The sequence below is a fragment of the Lepidochelys kempii genome, chromosome 15, assembly GCF_965140285.1.
Source record: "Lepidochelys kempii isolate rLepKem1 chromosome 15, rLepKem1.hap1, whole genome shotgun sequence".
Lineage (NCBI taxonomy): Eukaryota > Metazoa > Chordata > Testudines > Cheloniidae > Lepidochelys > Lepidochelys kempii.
The window spans coordinates 12,629,471-12,648,126 of record NC_136394.1 but is presented as its reverse complement, the minus strand read 5'-3'; the positions used below and the strand labels follow the sequence as shown (position 1 = coordinate 12,648,126).

The window sequence follows — 18,656 nt, the reverse complement described above, 5'->3', positions numbered from 1 at the left end:
AATAACGTTTAACAAAATAAATGCCTAAAAGAACCTTACACGACTCCCCTTGCCCAATATGCACACAAACTACTTTTTAAATTTAAATTTCTTTCAACTTAAAAACCTTTATGTATTATTTGGATGCATTCAAATCTGCAGATACTGTTAGCAGCAGCACTTTTCATTTTTAAACTCCTGAAATTTATTACAACTGATCACAAGTGTTCTTCTATTCCCCTGGCAATTACATGTAATTGGCAAATAGAAAGTAAGAGGAATTTGCAATTAAATGGTTGTTTATAACCTAAAGCTTCCTCATTGTCAACCATTTGATATGGCTGATTACAGCAAGATTCTTCTCCCATCCCTGAATTCGAACATTTTAGTTTGGCCATTTTTGAACGATCAGAAAGCCAAAAAAGCTTTTAACTACCACCACATTTGTGTAACAAATTCTGCTCTGTTTTACAGACAGCATTATATAATCAATGAAAGACCTTTCAGAATGTCTATGCACAAGACAGAAGAATTCAAGGGACAAATTTTTTTTTTAAATTATGATTTCAGGGAAAAACCTACAGTTACTACGGCCTTCTCAACTTTACATTATTTACAGGCGACTTATAATTGCTACAAGCGCCCTGTTTGATTTGTAGTTGGAGACTGAAACTAATCTGACTTAACAGTAAAGGTCAACCAAGACATATGGATCTTCCCAATTCCTCACACTGTATTAAACCCTACCCTTTAAATGCTCAGAGCTAAGACCAAGTTGTCACACCTACACTCGTATCATTTATCAAGTGATAATTTGCAACTATTTAAAATATGACAAATATTAACTATATATTCACACCCAAGATGAGAAATATTCTTATCCTTTCATCTATGACAAAAGATTGTGCTTTATTAAATTGTGAAAAATATATGGCACAGGCAAAATTCAAGATGTGAGGATTATTATTTCTTGAGCAAGCTTTTGCACTATGATGAAGTATGGGATCTCTTCTTATAATTTTGTTTACTGTTCTAAAGCATACAAGCTTTGCCTGTGTACCTGTAAAACAGGTTGCAGGCAAAATTCAAGTTATATCTTGACTTAAGACAAGCACCTTGTACAGCCAATATCTCACTGCTCTAATGAAATCAAGAATACCCTCTGTGGTGGTAAGAAAAGAGCATGTGAAAGATATAAATATAATATGTGGTTGATGTAGCATAAGGAAAAGTGTTTGGATATTTCATGTTATTAGCCTTTCCTAAGAATGGTTAGGAAGAAATGAACAATTTAAAAACAAGGAAACTGAGAGGATGAGCCTTAAGGGACTGCTTGGCTAATCTAGTTATCTATTTAAAAAACCCTGGTTAATCTGAAATCTCCTTTGAAATTAAAATAAATTTAAAGTTTGCATACCTGTCCAAAATGTGTTAGTATTCCCATCCCAAACTGTGTGTCTTTCTGTAGCCAATGCCCCTTTCAGATTTACACCTTTCTATATTTTACTATTTGTATGTAATTACATAGACTAGAGGAACTGGTTTACTGCAGCAAATAAAGTCACCAGATTAGTCTAAAAAAAGATACAAATATAGGCAGTCAAAACATTTTCACAGAAAGATGCAGTTTAGACTTTCTGCACTTGAATTATGGCCTTAATCTTGCACTAAAGTAAATGTGAGCTTTGTCACGGACTTTAATAAACGTAGGATCTAGCCCTATGAGAGCAAATATAACAAAATAAAGTATCTGTTCAAGATCAGATGGTTTTTATTCATAGTGAAGCTCAGAGAAAACATACTGCTGTAATTTTCATTCAAAAATTACTAGTATATACTCCAAGAATAGCAACTACATGGTAATGTGACTAAATATTTCTACGGTATTTGGAAAAAGAGAACTTTACACCCAAAAAAACAAATACCTTCAGATAGGACTCAAAAAATTACACCCTTCAGATCAGGGATCATGCCTGCCTCTATAATCACAGTGTATGGCACAATGGTGCCCCAGTCCTAGCTGGGGCCACTGGTTATTACTGAAACACTGAGTATTAATGAAAACTGTTTCAAAACATTTAATGTAGACAAAAATTGTATGTAGATAATAATGTATTTGGATATGTACAGAATCTTTTTTCAACATGAAAAAAAGAAAAATACCTAAAACAAGCACCTGAAATTATTTTTGGTCACTTTAGATTTGAATTAATTAACAGATATAGACAATATACACAAATTCATTTTTAAGCCAAAAACTCAAATACTAAGTTTCAGTGCAACACTACTGTTTAAAAATGGCAGTTAAAAATCCTTCCAAAACATTTTATAATAGTAAGACAGTTATGATGCTATAAATACCCAAAGACTGCACTCAAGTAGGAATTCAATACTAATAAGTTTCAGAGCGTACTATGAAAAGCATCTGCAAAAACTTTGCTATTATCTTTTAAGGATCAAAACTTGCAACAACCCCTTCTCATGAAGGGAACTGAAAACAAAAATGTCTACTTACCCATTTTTTATTCTTTTAGATGTAAGTCAGAATCCAGTGTGGATTTAGCAATAAATGAAAAAATACTGAGAGAGAGAGAGAGAGGGACAAGACCTATATAGCTAAATCCAAAGTGATATTATAGGAGGAGTTTTTTTGTGTTAATGTTGCACTGAGAGAGAATGTCAACACCATACATGAATTATGAACTAGGGCATAAATAACAAAAAGGAGGACTAAAACAAGTCAAAAATAATCACATCAAATAAGTCAGTGTTAGCAAGAGAGGGAAAGAACAAGCCACAATAAGCAGAATGTGAACATTCATTCTAACCTGTTTCCTTTGCCTGACTTCTCTTTCAGCAGAACACATACAGCAGAAAACTAAAACCAATACTGTGCAATAGTCTGTCCTCACCGTTCTAGTGGAGACAGATGCAGATAGTCCTACACTTTTATATCAGCTGCAAATAAAACTCCAGAAACATTTTTAAAATGCTTTGCCCAATAAGAAGGCACAACACTGTACTACAAACCGATATGGTATGGCTGCCCAACAGCATGAGATTCTTTCAGAGTTACTGTTTGGACATCAATTAAAATGTTCCACTCCATAACTCTGTAAATGAGGAGTAGGGGAGGGGCATCTTTCCCTATGAATACTAAATTTATGTTACTTATAGATTAACTAGTGGTTTATTTTAACAGTTCTTGGTTTTGTCGTCGTAATTTACATCTCATCCATTCTATTAAACAAGATTACTCATGCCAATCATGCCATTATAGGAGAACCTTGGAAAAAAGTGCCCGAGATATTCCTTAGTGAACAAGATATCACATCTTCTATGTATGAAATGAAAAATATATAACCTAAAGAAGTTATTGAACAATAGTTCTAGCTACATAAGAACCATTAAGAGAAGGGTAGAATGGCCTTTTCATGAGAATTCCATGAATCACAGCAGAAAAAAAAATAGAGACCTCCCAAATTCCAGTGAGTATATTAACAGTATCTTATGAAAAGTCCAAGAAACAGATTATAAAACACCTACCAAAAACAAAGGGTCACAGAGCTTCCCAAGCCATTAAGGGTGCTGGCCCCACTAGACTGTTGACTCTTGAGGGAATTCTGTGTCAAAAAATTAAAATTCTGCAAATTTTGTCAATAAATAAATGTGGAGGCTCCAGCATGGCAGCGGGGAGCACAGGGCACTGGCTGCACGGAGGTGGGACATCACCCTGCAGCTCCCTGCCCTCTCCCAACACAGACTCAGCAGCGAGGCTGCACCTGACAGTGCAAGGGCCAGGCCTGCCCCAGAAACATCCCAGGGCCCTGCCCCTCTCCATCAGGCACATCAGATATGGGCAGGCAGGCTCAGCCCGGCAGGATCCAAGTGTGGCAGGGCTAAGTGTGGGAAGGATACAGGTGTGGGGTGAGAGGGTTCTCTCTGGGGCAATCTGGGTACAGGTGGCTCAGTGGGGAGTCCGGGATGATTTGGATGCAAAGGGGCAATGGGAATCTGCAGAGGGTCCAGTTGAAGGTGGTTAGGGCTGAGTGTGTGTGGGGGAACGGGGGGGGGAACTCACTCAGCAGGGATGGGTCCGACTGCTGTGGGAGTGGGGCTTGGAAGGATGGGGGTCCAGGTGCAGCTGGTTGGGGAGGCAGGGTGCTCAGTGGGGTGGTCCAGCTGCATAGGAGGGTAGGGCTTGTCAGGGTGGGAGTTTGAGTGTGGGAGGCTAAGCTGGAGTGGCCTGGGTGCAGCAGTGGGGGTTCATATACTGGGAATCAGCGGTGGGGGTCCGGATGCAGGGGGCTGGAGGTCGGCAGGGATTCATCTCCGTGCAGGGGTGGAAGTTGGTGGGGAGGGACAGGGAATTAATCTGACCTAGCCCTGGTGCCCAGTGGCTCTGACTCAGCCCTGGCTGGGCCATCCCAAACCCCACCTGCCGCACAGCGATTTACCTCTCCGCCAGCTGCCCGAAACAACTTGCCCACGCTGCTGGGGAGGGACATGTGACCATTCGTGCAGCTTCCCTTTGTTTCCTCGTCAGAAAGTAATTTTTCTGCGGGGAAGGAAAGAAATCTGCAGCAGACAGGAATTCTGCACATGAACACTGGCATAGAACTCTCCCAGGAGTAACTGTCATTTCATATCCACATCCACACATTCCCTGCCCCAAAAGCCATTCACCTCTAACAGTGTAAAATTTCAAAATAAATAATTAAGGACAAACTATGGCCAACTGAGCAGTCACAGAAGGCCACTGGGGTGGGGGGAAGGAAAGTCTATGCACAGGAGGTTTTACAGCCCCCTTCACGATAGAGAACCACATTCTGCTGAAATTCCCCATGCCGGAGCATAGACAGAAATTTTTGGGCAAACTACGGGCTGGCCAGTGAATTGATATACAGGCAGTCCTCGGACTTATGACACAATTGGTTCCTGAAAATTGAGTTGTAAGTTGAAACATTGTAACTCGGAATCACAATTCACTCCACTGCAGGACCGAGCATCATAAAGTCTAAACCAATTGTTGTAAGTTGAATCAGGGGGTCAATTCAGAAACATCATAAGTGCTGTTCGTTGTAAGTCGAATGTAGTAAAGTGGAGGACTGCCTGTACTATACACAGATGCAGTGAATTCCAGCTCTTAGTGCTATAGCAGATGTAGCTTATACTTTCAGCCCATGAGCTCCACAAGTGCTTTGAGCCTTGCTTCTGGGTAGAGGGACAGGGAAGGAAGAAACTCTATTATCATTTCTGAGCTCCCTAGAAGTTCATGTAGTTTCTTTTTAATGGGTTTGTACAGGGAACCAGAACTTCAGAAAATACAAATTAAGGGTGAAGTATCTGAATTCCTACTTATTTTGGGAGCACAAACTAAAAAGTACATTTCTCTATAAATTGTGGAATAATCACTGGGCAAAAACTAGATGCTAAGCATCCTGATTTCCTTACTCCTTGTTTGGAGAAAAATTAAGCCCCATGTCTCTTTGAGCAATGTTTAACGGCTGCTAATACTTAGCATTCCAGACAAGTGATAGAAACATTCACAGAAGAACTGCCTAATTTATGATGAACTGTGTTCCATCTTTTAATAAAACAAAAAAATTCATTCTTGTTTTTAAGCTGGTATTATAATTTAACCAGCAGGTATATCAAGACACTGTGGAGAAAAAACAGTGACTGCTTCTAGTTAACTCAAACTCTGCCGTTAAAAAGTTCAGCTAAGTTTTCTGGAAACTGAATTGCAAAATACAGAATGCTCACACAAGGATTCCAAATGTATATTAATTTTAAAACAAATTTAAGATAATTGTATCCCTATAACAACCTTTGTAGATAGTGCACCCGTATAAACTTTCTATTACAGAAGGATTCCTTTTGTTTCTTAACTGGATTTTCCAAGAAATTCATTTCTTGCAGGAATTAAAACTAGAGATGAGGAAAAAATTCCAAGTGAGTTAATGGAACGAAGGAATAATTATTCCTCAAAAGTGCTATACCAGTGACTTAGAATACAGTCCACAGTACAATTATATAGGATTTGCTATGTTAGCAATATTAGGATCCACATTTGTATGTGTATTTGAATGTATATATAAGCCCACTATAATGCAAATTGAAACAAAGTTTAACTGTCAAAAACGCACATTAAGAAGAAACACTGAAGAAAATCGAAGAAGAAAAATATAAAGTGTGGCATGGTTCTCCTTTAAGGTTTCTGTCATGCCAGCAGCAAAACAAGGCTCTGTTTAATGTTATTGTTTTCCATATCCCATTGGTAAATTTTAAAAGTTATACTCAAACTAGCAAAAATGGGCCAGCAGTTGGAATAATACACAGAGTTTCAGTATATCAGTTACAGCTCCATTTCAGGTCATAAAAGTATTACACAGACAACAAAAAATGTAGTCCTCAGCAAGAGCCTTAGGCTGCATTTTCATGGAAAATTAATCAACTATTACTCTGAAGACTGGGTTTCTGGGTTAATAGCATTGGTGGACAGAAAAGAGTTCCAGTTCTAGCACGCAAAAAGAAAAGGAGTACTTGTGGCACCTTAGAGACTAACCAATTTATTTGAGCATGAGCTTTCGTGAGCTACAGCTCACTTCATCGGATGCATACCGTGGAAACTGCAGCAGACATTATATACACACACAGAGATCATGAAACAATACCTCCTCCCACCCCACTGTCCTGCTGGTAATAGCTTATCTAAAGTGATCATCAAGGTGGGCCATTTCCTGCACAAATCCAGGTTCTCTCACCCCCCTCCAAAAACCACACACACAAACTCACTATCCTGCTGGTAATAGCTCATCCAAAGTGACCACTCTCCCTACAATGTGCATGATAATCAAGGTGGGCCATTTCCAGCACAAATCCAGGCTCTCTCAGCCCCCCCTTTCCCACCCCCCCCGGGACACACACACACACACACACACACACAAACTCACTCTCCTGCTGGCAATAGCTCATCCAAACTGACCACTCTCCAAGTTTAAATCCAAGTTTAACCAGAACGTCGGGGGGGGCGGGGTAGGAAAAAACAAGGGGAAATAGGCTACCTTGCATAATGACTTAGCCACTCCCAGTCTCTATTTAAGCCTAAATTAATAGCATCCAATTTGCAAATGAATTCTAATTCAGCAGTTTCTCGCTGGAGTCTGGATTTGAAGTTTTTTTGTTTTAAGATAGCGACCTTCATGTCTGTGATTGCGTGACCAGAGAGATTGAAGTGTTCTCCGACTGGTTTATGAATGTTATAATTCTTGACATCTGATTTGTGTCCATTTATTCTTTTACGTAGAGACTGTCCAGTTTGACCAATGTAAATGGCAGAGGGGCATTGCTGGCACATGATGGCATATATCACATTGGTGGATGTGCAGGTGAACGAGCCTCTGATAGTGTGGCTGATGTTATTAGGCCCTGTGATGGTGTCCCCTGAATAGATATGTGGACACAGTTGGCAACGGGCTTTGTTAACTCACATCTGACCAATGACTGACTGGCTTGCTTTAGCTACAAACGCTGTTAGTTTAATAAAAGGACATGATCAACCTAAAAATTACACTCTGAAAATGTTTTTTCTTTCTATTGTTACAAGTAACACCTAAGATGAGTGATGCTGAGCATCAGGTAAACAGGAGAGAGAAAAGTAGCCCCCTTCCACATCTTTTGCTCATTTGATTGCTTACTGCACTATACATATAGTCAGTGTCCCCACTTACCAGCTGTCAGTTCTCCCTGCAGGTATGAGTGTTTTACACAGCAAAACTGAAAGAGAAGCATTCAAAAAAAAGCAATTGTAAGACCACAAAAACTGGCAGGATAAGTCCAGCACCTGCCCTTGAGTTAAAACTAAAACTTTAATTCATTTTTTAAAATGACTAGATTTCAAGCTGTGTCCTTTACAGTGTGATTTTCACCCACTGACATAACTCCTCACAAAAATAATGGTCAGAGTAAGTGGCCAGTGTTTACCTTTTAAGAAATTTTATTTCTGTATTTAAGGGCCCCATACCTGATCCTATCCTTTCTCCAGTCTGAAGCCCCACCCAGGTATACTCCTATATCAGCAGAAGCGGCAAAGCCAGCATGAGCAGCAATGGTTGCCTAAACAGGCTTTAGCAACCCTAAGACCAACATAAAAGGAGCACCTGTGCCAAAAAACTAATCTGATGCAGGTTGTAGAGGGGCGACAAGGGAGAGGTGACAGAGTTATCAGGTAGATCACCTGTGACATCCCCTATCCCAAAACCTGGAGCTCTCTGGAGGGAATGGGAAGATCTCCTCCCATCCCAGAACTGGGGAAGCGAAAGAAATAGATCTAGCAAGGTGCATTTGTAAATCCCCACCACCACTACGCAGACATGCAGGCAGGGTGGATTTGATTTAAATCACTAGTCAGGAAAACTCAATTTAATCATGGTTTTCTACATAAGTGCATTCTTGTTGGTTGTTATAACCTTAATACATATTCTTCACAACTCAGATATAGATGTAGGCTTTGTTTTTAGAAGGTACACACCATATATTTTTAAACAGGGATTTATTTTGAAAACGTTTCAGATTAGTTTTACAGCTACATCAGAAAATTAATGTTTGGTTATTTCATTTACCAAAAGTAATTGAAGCAGATATTTATGAAATCATTGGGAGGTGAACTATGTCCAATTCAACAAGTTAATCCTTAATATTTGGAGGATTTTCTTGCCATGCTGTATAGGAGGAGAACACCACCAGACAGACATTAAAATGTTTTTATGTAACTAAAAACAACAACTTTAAGTATTCTGGATTTTTTTCTTCAACAGCAAACATACAATATTTTAACAAAAGAAGCACATGTCCCTCACTTCTCACATTTATCTCCAGACTTCTTCTCCTTGTCCAGATCTATTCCACCCCCAACAATCTTCTATTCACTGAACTTTCTGAAATTTTGTCCTTTTAGAGAGAGGTAAGGGATTGACTCTGTACACAAATTTGCAGAGAAACAATAGAGTTAAGGTCTGTTATTTCTCACCTCTATATATTTATTTAAAAACATTTTTTCCTGTTAACAAGCACGCTGCCTCTAGAAAACAAATCCACAGTTTGAGAACTGCAAAACTAAGCATCTCTAATGGCATCTTCTAGACTGAGCCCCATTGGGTAGATAGAAAGATTAACCTAAATAATCTATACAGAAGCCTGTGGAATCCCATAAGATTGGGTCCCTAATCCATGAACTATTGGAACTCGTTTAAAAAACTTGTCTTTAACATTACATGAATATATTGTCTCATAGTATAGAATTAAAATTTATAATCTCTATTCCATGATGAAATATCTTTGAGCTATAATGTATCTTAATTAAAACTATCTTTAGATAGCCTTTTTCCTCAAAAAGCATTTTAGCAAAAAAAATCTGATTTAAATAAAAAAGATCCAATTTAAATAAAAAATGTTGATTTTTTGGATTTTTTTTTTAAATAATTGATTTTTATCCACCCTGCATGCAGGTATATTTTTTGTGTAGACTGGGGAATAGGGGAGAAGCACACACATGCCCCCCACCTCCCCCCCCGAAAAGATGGCAAAGAAGGGAAGGTGAACACTGTAGGGGGCTCAAGATTGGTTACTGGACCCACCTCTGAGCACCCTGCTCCCTCCTGTTGTTGCCTACAGAGATGACAGAAACCCACTGAGCTCCTCTCCCAGCATCTCTCCAACTTGCCCTGCAGAAGGAAGTAAAAGGAAATTCCATTTCTGGCTGGCAAAGAACTGACAGTGTGTGCAAATTCCATATTCTAGAACTATTTTACTGATTCCATAAGAACATGATCCTTAACTGAGGCACTGGAATCTAGTTGCCCAAGACAGAGGCCTTGTCTGGTTACTCACCAGTAACTTACTTTGTTTTAGCTACATTCATGCCAGCATTGCCCCAATTAAGAATTAGTAATTACTAATCACTATCCTTAGCCTAAGAGTTTCCTTGGAGAGAGAGGGAAGAAGCTGTAACAGCTTCTTAACGTATTTTGTTCCTATGGAGTATACTGCAAGTGTATTTTAACCATACATAGAACCTTTCTTCCTAAAACACTTTACACGTTATATACGTACAGTACAATGAAACTCTAGGAGTAGCAGCAACTGACACAGACAATACTGCATAACAGCTGGAGAGGAAAAAAGTTTCATGAAATGACAAAAGCAAACCCCCATTCTTGAAGAATGCTTCACAAACAGCAAGCAGACTTTCATATTTTAAAGCCTCATCTGAAAAAAATCTACATGGTAAACAGCCTGAAACTTGCTGTGTCTAACTTGAGAATGCAAGTAAACCCTGCTTGGGCTTAGTTTGCATTCCCATAAATCACATCTTTATTGACTGGTTCATTGAGAGTAAATATTTGCAAGCTTTATGTTCAGACGACTACACAAACTCCTCCAACAAGGCCTGAACACTCCTTTTCTATGGATAGCTTCTCATTTTCTTTTAAAAAATGTCACTCTTCCTGCAACCTAATCTATTCTCATTAATAGATCATAAAAATCTCCCACCTCCTCCAGACTGTGTGGAAGGGAACAGATATAGGACATACTGACAAATGTTTGTACTATATCATGCAGTGCTCTGTACTCCTCCGAGCTCTAGACAGCAGGTAACTGCTGAATTTATTAAGAACTATAAAATATTTCTATTTAATATTCAGAGCCTGGTAAAGCATTAATATTTTTATCCCCTTTTTGACCTGAGCAGCTAGTCAAAGTCAGGGCCCCTGTGGATGTTCCAGTTAGGTATAGAAATTGGTGGTAGCCAGGTATTTCTTTGAAATAGTCTTATATACAAGAACTGTACAAATTCCTCTGTCTCTGAATGCAGAAGGAACCAAGAACAGTTTCTTAGATTACCAGCCCCCCCCCCCCCCCAAGGCCCCTTTAGCCGACATCAGAAGCAAAAATCATTCTCCCTAGCATCTTCCATACTTCTGCTTGTCTTTTCCTTGTCTCTTTTCCTATGCCTCTCTTTCTCTGTTCTGGTCTGTGACCTCAGTATCTGTGTGTTCTCTCACACTCCCAAACACACCTACCCAAAACGATACTCAGCCTAAAAGCTCCTGGGCAGGTTCACACACACCTTTTGTCCTAGGCGGGGCTTATGTTTACAGCTAACTGAAGGGTGAGTTCACACTTACCAACTTCAATAAGGTTTTAAGAACAAACAAGGTTCATCCAACTCATAAAAATATCCCCATTTTATAAATGGGATAAGAGGTTCCCAAGAGTGCACAGCAAGAAAGCATCAGACTGAGGAGTAAAACCCATGTCTTTTGGCTTAGAGGCTGAGGCCTAATGCACTATCCCACAGGACAAGTCATTCAGCCTTTCAGTGACTATTCTCTTTTCTATAATATGGACCTAATATTTTATACTATCACATCTGTAAGATTCAAAGCACTGGACAAAGGAGGGTAGGCCTGAGTGACCAAATTTAGTGCAATTAAGCATATATTTGAAGTAATTTTACTCAGACACTATTATGAGGCATTCCATCATTACATATAAACTATTACAGCAGAATACAAGGTTCTGTTCCCAGCTCTTCTATGACTTTCTCTAAGAACCTGGGCAAATCACTGTATCTTTGTGCTTTGGTTTTCATTTGTAAAGTGGAATAATGATATATGCATTCATTCTTCAGCAGTAGTGCAAAGTCACCTTTAAAACTTTATTCAAACCAAGGGTATGTCTACACTACCCGCTGGATCGGCCGCCAGCAATCGATCCAGAGGGGTCAATTTATCACGTTTAGTCTTGATGCGATAAATCGACCTCCGAGCGCTCTCCCATCGACTCCTGTACTCCACCGCCGCGAGAGGCGCAGGTGGAGTCGACGGGGGAGCGGCAGCAGTCGACTCACCATAGTGAAAACACCGCGGCGAGTAGGTCTAAGTACATTGACTTCAGCTACGTGAATAACGTAGCTGAAATTGCGTAACTTAGATCGATCCCCCGCCCTAGTGTAGAGGAGGCTACATCCTCACAGGAAAGAATGAAGGATGACTTTACAGTTGAGAAAACCATCCCTGCTAATTCTGTACTAGATAAGTAGGAGAGAATAGGGCAGTGGTGGAATTATACATAAGAGAATTAAGCCAATTGTAATATATTAATTTTTGTCAAAAAGAGCAAAGGAATAACAGAATCTAGAGGTGCACCCCATCTAATATTTATCTTGTCTAAATGCCACATCATTAAGATGAGATAGTCCAAAGGGAATTTGATGGTATAGCTTCCAACAGCTGACTCCATAATAAAGTGTATGCACCATCTTCACGACCCATATTTAAGTCTTTACTCACTCATATCAAGCCAAGATATAAAACTGCTTTGTAAAATTCTATTTGCTTTTTCTTTGGGGTAAGGCAGGGGTGGCCAACCTGAGCCTGAGAAGGAGCCAGAATTTACCAATGTACATTGCCAAAGAGCCACAGTAATACATCAGCAGCCTCCATCAGCCCCCTCTCCCAGCACCTCCTGCCTGCTGGCAGCCCTGCCAACCAGCACCTCCCCCTCCCTCCCTGTGCCTCCTGCCCGCCGCGATCAGCTGTTTCGCAGTGTACAGGAAAGCTCTGGGATGGAGGGGGGAAGAAGCAAGGGTGCAGTGAGGGAGGGGGCGGGAAGGGCCGGGGCCTGAGGTCGAGCACCTGTCACTCCAGCCCCAGAGTCAGCACTGATGCAAGGAGCCACATACTAACTTCTGAAGAGCCGCATGCGACTCTGGAGCCACAGGTTGGCCATCTCTGGGGTAGGAGGAGAAATACAGGTGAACTCATCAATTTTTTCATCTTCAAATCACAGTGAAGAGCAAGCAAGCAAACTTGTTCTGATCAATTTTGGCAATACAGCATGACCATGATGCCCATAAAGTAGAACAAACCACATGAACTTTCCCAAAGAAAACTTGAAGGACTCCACTAACAAATCCCTCCATATGATGACAATACTTACTATATGACTTTGTGATGTCCATCAGGTAGGGAATTACAGAAACAAAGGGATATTTGTTTAGGAAAAGCAAAGCCATATGTAATGAGCAAGGGAGTGCTGCTGACAGGGTAAGAACAAAAGATAAGAATTCTCCTGCCCAATGGATACACAGTTAAAGTAATTGCTGTCAAATTTCAGGGACTGCTTGCTGAATAAAGATCAGTGGAACTTAGTAATGCAAGTAAAACCAGCTAACCTCTAACTCTAAAAAGGTCAAACTTCACTGATCATTTTTACAGACTTTTCTATTTTAAGATTGCCAAAGTTTTAGCATCGTCATTTGTACAAGAAAATACGATGAAGACTCTCTCCCCTTCCCCCCCAAAAATACTGAGGAAATTTCATATCACAGTTTTTAAAGAGTGCCCCATGTGTCAACACCAATGTCTGCTTTTAATTAAGAATGAAACTTGCTACACATTTAAACAAAGAGTTCTAAGAATTTCAAACTCTTGGCCAAAAGTCTTTTCAAGACTGTTTTCAAGCAGCCACAGGTTTATTTTCCATTAACAGAAAAGTAGTTCCTCTGTACAAGAGTGCAGAAAGGAAAGAAAAAAATTAATTCCTTTTCAACGTTTAATGAAGAGACCATCAGTCCCTGTGTTATATTGATTACATAATGTCTTAATTTATTTGTAATGAACTCTGGTTCAAGCGATGATCAAAGTCAAGTAAACTTTTAGATTAAAAAAGGGAACACAAAGAAAATTAAACTACCGTAACTGATGTCTAATTACAAAATTACCAACAACCACTTCAATTGTCTTCAAGATACACAGTTATTCAGAAAAACAACAAGGGAGTCTGGTGGCACCTTAAAGACTAACACCGGACTCCTCGTTGTTTTTGTGGATACAGACTAACACGGCTACCCCCCTAATAGTTATTCAGATGTCTAGGTTTTTTTAACATGATCAAAAATGTGAATGTAGCAAAATATGACAATCTAGAGTTTCAACTCTAGGGAATGGTCAGTAAAAGAGTGCATGCTGATTTATATGCACTCATCATACTCACCAATTTGTGCCAGGATGTCCACTAGTTTGACTGCAATTTTGCAAAAAGATGCAAGAGGATTGCAAAATTGCCAAACATTCAGTATGAAAACAGATGTAAATTTTGTCTAAGTCTTAGCAATGAAGCCAAGTTTAAAAGATGAAGTATGTAAGGAACACTGGTGTGCTTCACCTAAATATTCTTCCCAGAAGATCTGATTACTTTACAGCACCTAACAAGATGTTAGAAGTGCCTCATCCTAGAATCTTCCGTTTCCTATGCAGTGAGCAATCCTAGGATCTGATCCTGTAATTTACACCCATACTACATTTCTTTCCCAGTTTAATTTCTGAGTAGCTTGCTCTGTGGTTTATTTGGAACATATTTCTTGTAAATAACTAACATTAAGAGATCCTGAGGCATTCAGACATTAGGTACAAAGATAAAAATCAAAGTAACTATTGTTACCACATAGGAAAATAAATATGATTAACGCAATTGTCCTCTTACTTATGAAGAGGAATGTAATTGTGTGTGTGTAAAAAGTTTAAACGGCACATTATTTGTCGTGTCTGCTCAGACATGGCAGCCAACCATCACCAGCAAGTTGTATTAAATAATAAGTACTCCCAATGGTGAATTCTCAAGTAATTTTAATTTAAATTAGTCCATCAAAGCAGAATAAGTACACTTTTCTTGTGACTATACACATAATCATATCCTCAAACTCATTCAATCTCTACAGCCAATTATCTTTTTCTTCTTCATTATAAGTGTATTACGAAAAAAGATTAAATCTTTAGGGTAATCAAAACAAACAAACACTGAAGCACATGCTTAACATTATTCACATGATTTTTCCCATTGAAGCATATGGGTTTACTCACATTAGTAATGTTACACACTTGCTTAAGCATTTGTAGGATTACAGCCAATATTTGCTAGTTAGACTCCAAAGGTACAAATAAGAGGCTGAAGAACAGGATTTCTAAACAGAAGTAAAGGATTCCTTGCTTTAAAAAGTAAAAAGCAACCAGAAAACTCCTTTTGAAAACAATGCAGCCAAAAAGGCAGGTCACCTACAAGTACTATTATTTATTTACACTTAAAACAGTAACAGAGACCTATTGAATGCTCTATTATCCAGTACAGTGAAATTCCAGAAGCACTGCAATAATCATTTCAACAGGAACTTGGCCTGCCAGGCACATACATAAACTAATTTCCAACCCTTCATCATTATGGGAAGCACACCCTTCAGCCCTCTTCTCAAACCCTAGCAAAAAGATGTCTTTTACAAAGTGTCTGGAAGATTACAAAATTTGGGCTATTACACTCCTGAGTGGTAGGGATAAATTCCAGAACATAAAAAGCAACCCATGAAAAATTAAAGATCCTGGCATCACAGACCACGGTAACAGAACCTGTATTCCTCCTCCATGGACTCTCAAGGGCACCCATTCTGGATTCCTGGCTCTCCAACTATCACCTCTCTTGGCTAGAGACCCATGTCTCTCTCCCTCTTGACCTGGGTATTTCCAGTCTGCACAGTTCCCTGCCTACACTGTGATGTTCCCAGCAAGCCAGAATGCCTAAATAGGCCAGCATCTGCACTTTACTTTCTCTCCAAAGGCTAACAGCATCATGACCCTCACATATAAGTTCTCACACAGCTTTTTATAAGCAAGCACATTTATTCTTAATGCATTACAGCAGACCATTAAAAACAATAAAAGAACCTTAGACATGCACACCAGAGATCACCCAAACAGCAACCTTCGGCTCTGGTAGGTTTCAGTCCTTCAAAACACACAAATGGGTTTTCCCCATTGTTACAACCACCACACTTTTTGTTCTAAAAGTCCATTCTTGTCTGGCAAATTGTTAAATATAATCCTCTAAACCCCCAGATCTCACATCTTTTGTACCTCCTCCCCCAAGACGCTGCATGCAACCATGTCTCATAATTCCAAAGCCATTCACTTAAAATAATGCACTCCAATGCAACTCTGTTTTACACAGAAATTCAAATCCCAGGCAGCTGACTGTAGCGACTGGAGAAATAACAAAATGGTGACATTACAAGAGACAACAGAGTAAAAACTGAGCATCTGAGAGGAAAAGGGATTTTTAGTCAAACTACTTAAAACTGGTTTGGGTTTTCAATTAACATCTACTTACCCACAATAACTAAATTTTTGGAAAAAAAGGAATACTTTGTTAGAGATACAACACCTATGGTATTCACAAATATCCCCAAGACACCTCAAAGGTCTTCCAACAAAATCAAGGATGACCAGACTTGATACTTTTATGTTGCTAAGGTAAAAAAAAACAAAAAAAAACCCCAAGCAAGTGGGGGGGGGGAGCCACTTTCAAGACTATTTTATAATCAACATGGTGCTCATGCCAGCAATAGCCAGTCTTTTCTATGACTCTCAAAGTTGTTTACTTTGGTGAAGAAGAACTGGTGTTACCAACAGTGGGGGGAAAATGTTCAAGAGCCCTAATGTAGATAGGACCTTCATATCTGTAGAACAATATTCACACTGTAAAACCACTTCCCAATATAACTGGTTTCACTCTAGCAGAAAGGTCCTCTAGGAAGGTGCCAACCATTTCAACCACCAGCATAGATAGAATACTTCATCCACAACGTGTTCCAGGCTTTTTGGTAAGGAGAAGGGAGTTCAGTGCCGTGTGCTCAGCAGGTGCTGAACCCCCACCACCTTGATTTCTTCTCTGATAACGTGGGGGGACTAGGGAATACAGTGAGCCTGAGCTTTAGAGGGTACATTCTTTGCCATTTACGTGTGTAAGGCCACTCTCTATATTCGTTGCCTAGCCAGCATGAAAAGTTTAGGAATTCCTAGCTGCAAAAATATGCAAAGGTAGCCACACACACACACAAAATTAGAGTCCTGGTAGTGATGATTTCTCTTCATTACACAGTAATCCCACTACAAATAGGATAGAATTAGGACATGCTGCTCTTCTTGGAAACATATTCAGCTAAATTTGCCTCTTTGGGGGAAAAAAAAACAACACATGAGGGAAACAATGCTGCTTAATTAAAATATTTAAATAGAATCATAACAACTATTTCAATCAAGTCACAAGTAGCCAGTGGGATATGTTGATTTTGTTTAGTTAATAATGAAGGAAACTTTTTTCTTGTAATGTCTTTTTTTTTTTTTTGAACAGTGTGATATGTGAGTAAAGTGTTCTAAAGCCCACGGGGGTTAGTCTGCAGGTCCCCTGCGAATAGCTATACAGAAGAGGCCTTGGGGAAAACGGAAAGGAAAGGAGTCCTACATGGGCACGGGGGTACAGGGAGAAGCAGTAAGGCAAGGAGGGAGAAAACAGGTAAGGGAATAGATCTCGAGGAAAGAAAGTAAACAAGAGAGTGGGGGAAGGAGTAAGGAAACAGCAGGGCAGCCAGAGAGAGTTAAGGTGGAAGGAGGGAGCAGAGTGGAAGGGGAGGGGGTCGCTACCTTTCTTGGCAGGACACCGTACACAAGCCCGATGAGTGAGATAACACGGCTTTATTGTGTCTTATCTGGGTGAAATATTCGGTGAACGGTTTATTTACGCCCCGACGCTGCCCCCAGCGCCGTACCCGAGGCAGAAATGCTTGCCCCGAGCAGCTAGGACACGCTCGGCCCCAGCGGGAGCCCGCCGGGGCAGGCGAGGATGACAGCCGCGCAGGGGCGGCACGCTGGCTGGGCAGTGGGGCGAGGGCGGGAGACGCGGGCGCTGGTGCCGGCCGGAAGGGAGCTCTAGCAGCGGCCGCGGCAGGGTTAGCCCAGGCTGGCGCCTGTCAGCGCCATGGGGGAGGGCTGGGCACAGACCGAGGGGGAGGGGACAGGCTGGAGCGAGGGAACAAAGATGGGGGGGAGCTGCCGGGGGGGCCCCCGGAGCGGAGAGCAGGCTGCGAGGCGGGAGGGCGGCGAGCAGGGAAGAGGGAGGCCACGGAGGGGGCTTGAGGCAGGGGCGAGTTGCGGGCCCGGGGGGGACGCTGGGGGCAGGACGGAGAAGGGGTCAGTTGCCCAGGGCCTGTGTGGCCGGCACGGCTCGGAGCCCCCCCGGGGGTGGCTCCCGGGCTCGGTCCTTACCGGGCAGCGCCGCCTCCACGCTCGCTCGGTCGGTCACACGCCCGGCTCCCGGGAAGCCGCTCCGGGACCCGACAGCAGCGAACGGGGAGGGAGGGGTCGTTACGGCGATCGTCACTCCCCCTCCCCGACCCTCCCCTCACAAGAGCTACTACACTGCGCAAGCGCCAAGCTAGGGTAAGAGGGCGGGAACTGGGCGCAGGCCAAGACTACGCAGCACACGCGTTGGGACAGCGCATGCGCGGCATCTCCCTCCGTCAGGTGAGGGCCGCTTGGAACGTTTGTGCGCGTCGACCGTTTCTCTGGGCCGCCGTGAGGGGCGGAGCCAGGCCCAGCGCCTGGAGAGGGCGGAGCCAGGCCCACCTGAAGGCTCCTCCCACCTACTGGTGCCCAGCGAGCGAGGACCTCGCCCCGGGTTGGCCTGGTCCCCACCGTGCTCGGGACCCACTGCCCCAAACGGTAGAACGGTTTTGGCGGCTGCTCTGGTCAGGCGGGGTCCTGGATCCAGTCGCACTGGGAAAGGAC

At 41.4% G+C, this 18,656-nt stretch overlaps 1 protein-coding gene across 11 annotated transcripts in view; it reads right to left on the bottom strand.

Annotated features, from left to right (window-relative positions):
- Positions 1 to 18,312, bottom strand: part of SPECC1L (sperm antigen with calponin homology and coiled-coil domains 1 like) — a 114,393-nt gene extending 96,081 nt beyond the window's left edge. For 3 of the 11 annotated variants that reach the window (XM_073312790.2, XM_073312799.2, XM_073312798.2), the window contains exons 1-4: positions 18,135 to 18,312; positions 9,618 to 9,704; positions 8,848 to 8,958; positions 7,713 to 7,758 (exon numbers count right to left, since the gene is read on the bottom strand). The gene's annotated coding sequence lies outside the window, so the exon portion shown is untranslated. Of the gene's footprint in view, positions 1 to 4,436; positions 4,538 to 7,712; positions 7,759 to 8,847; positions 8,959 to 9,617; positions 9,705 to 17,513; positions 17,934 to 18,134 lie in introns of those variants that run through there. The other 8 variants (XM_073312792.2, XM_073312800.2, XM_073312791.2 and 5 more) reach the window with 7 other exon arrangements.
- Between the last annotated feature and the right edge of the window lie 344 nt (positions 18,313 to 18,656).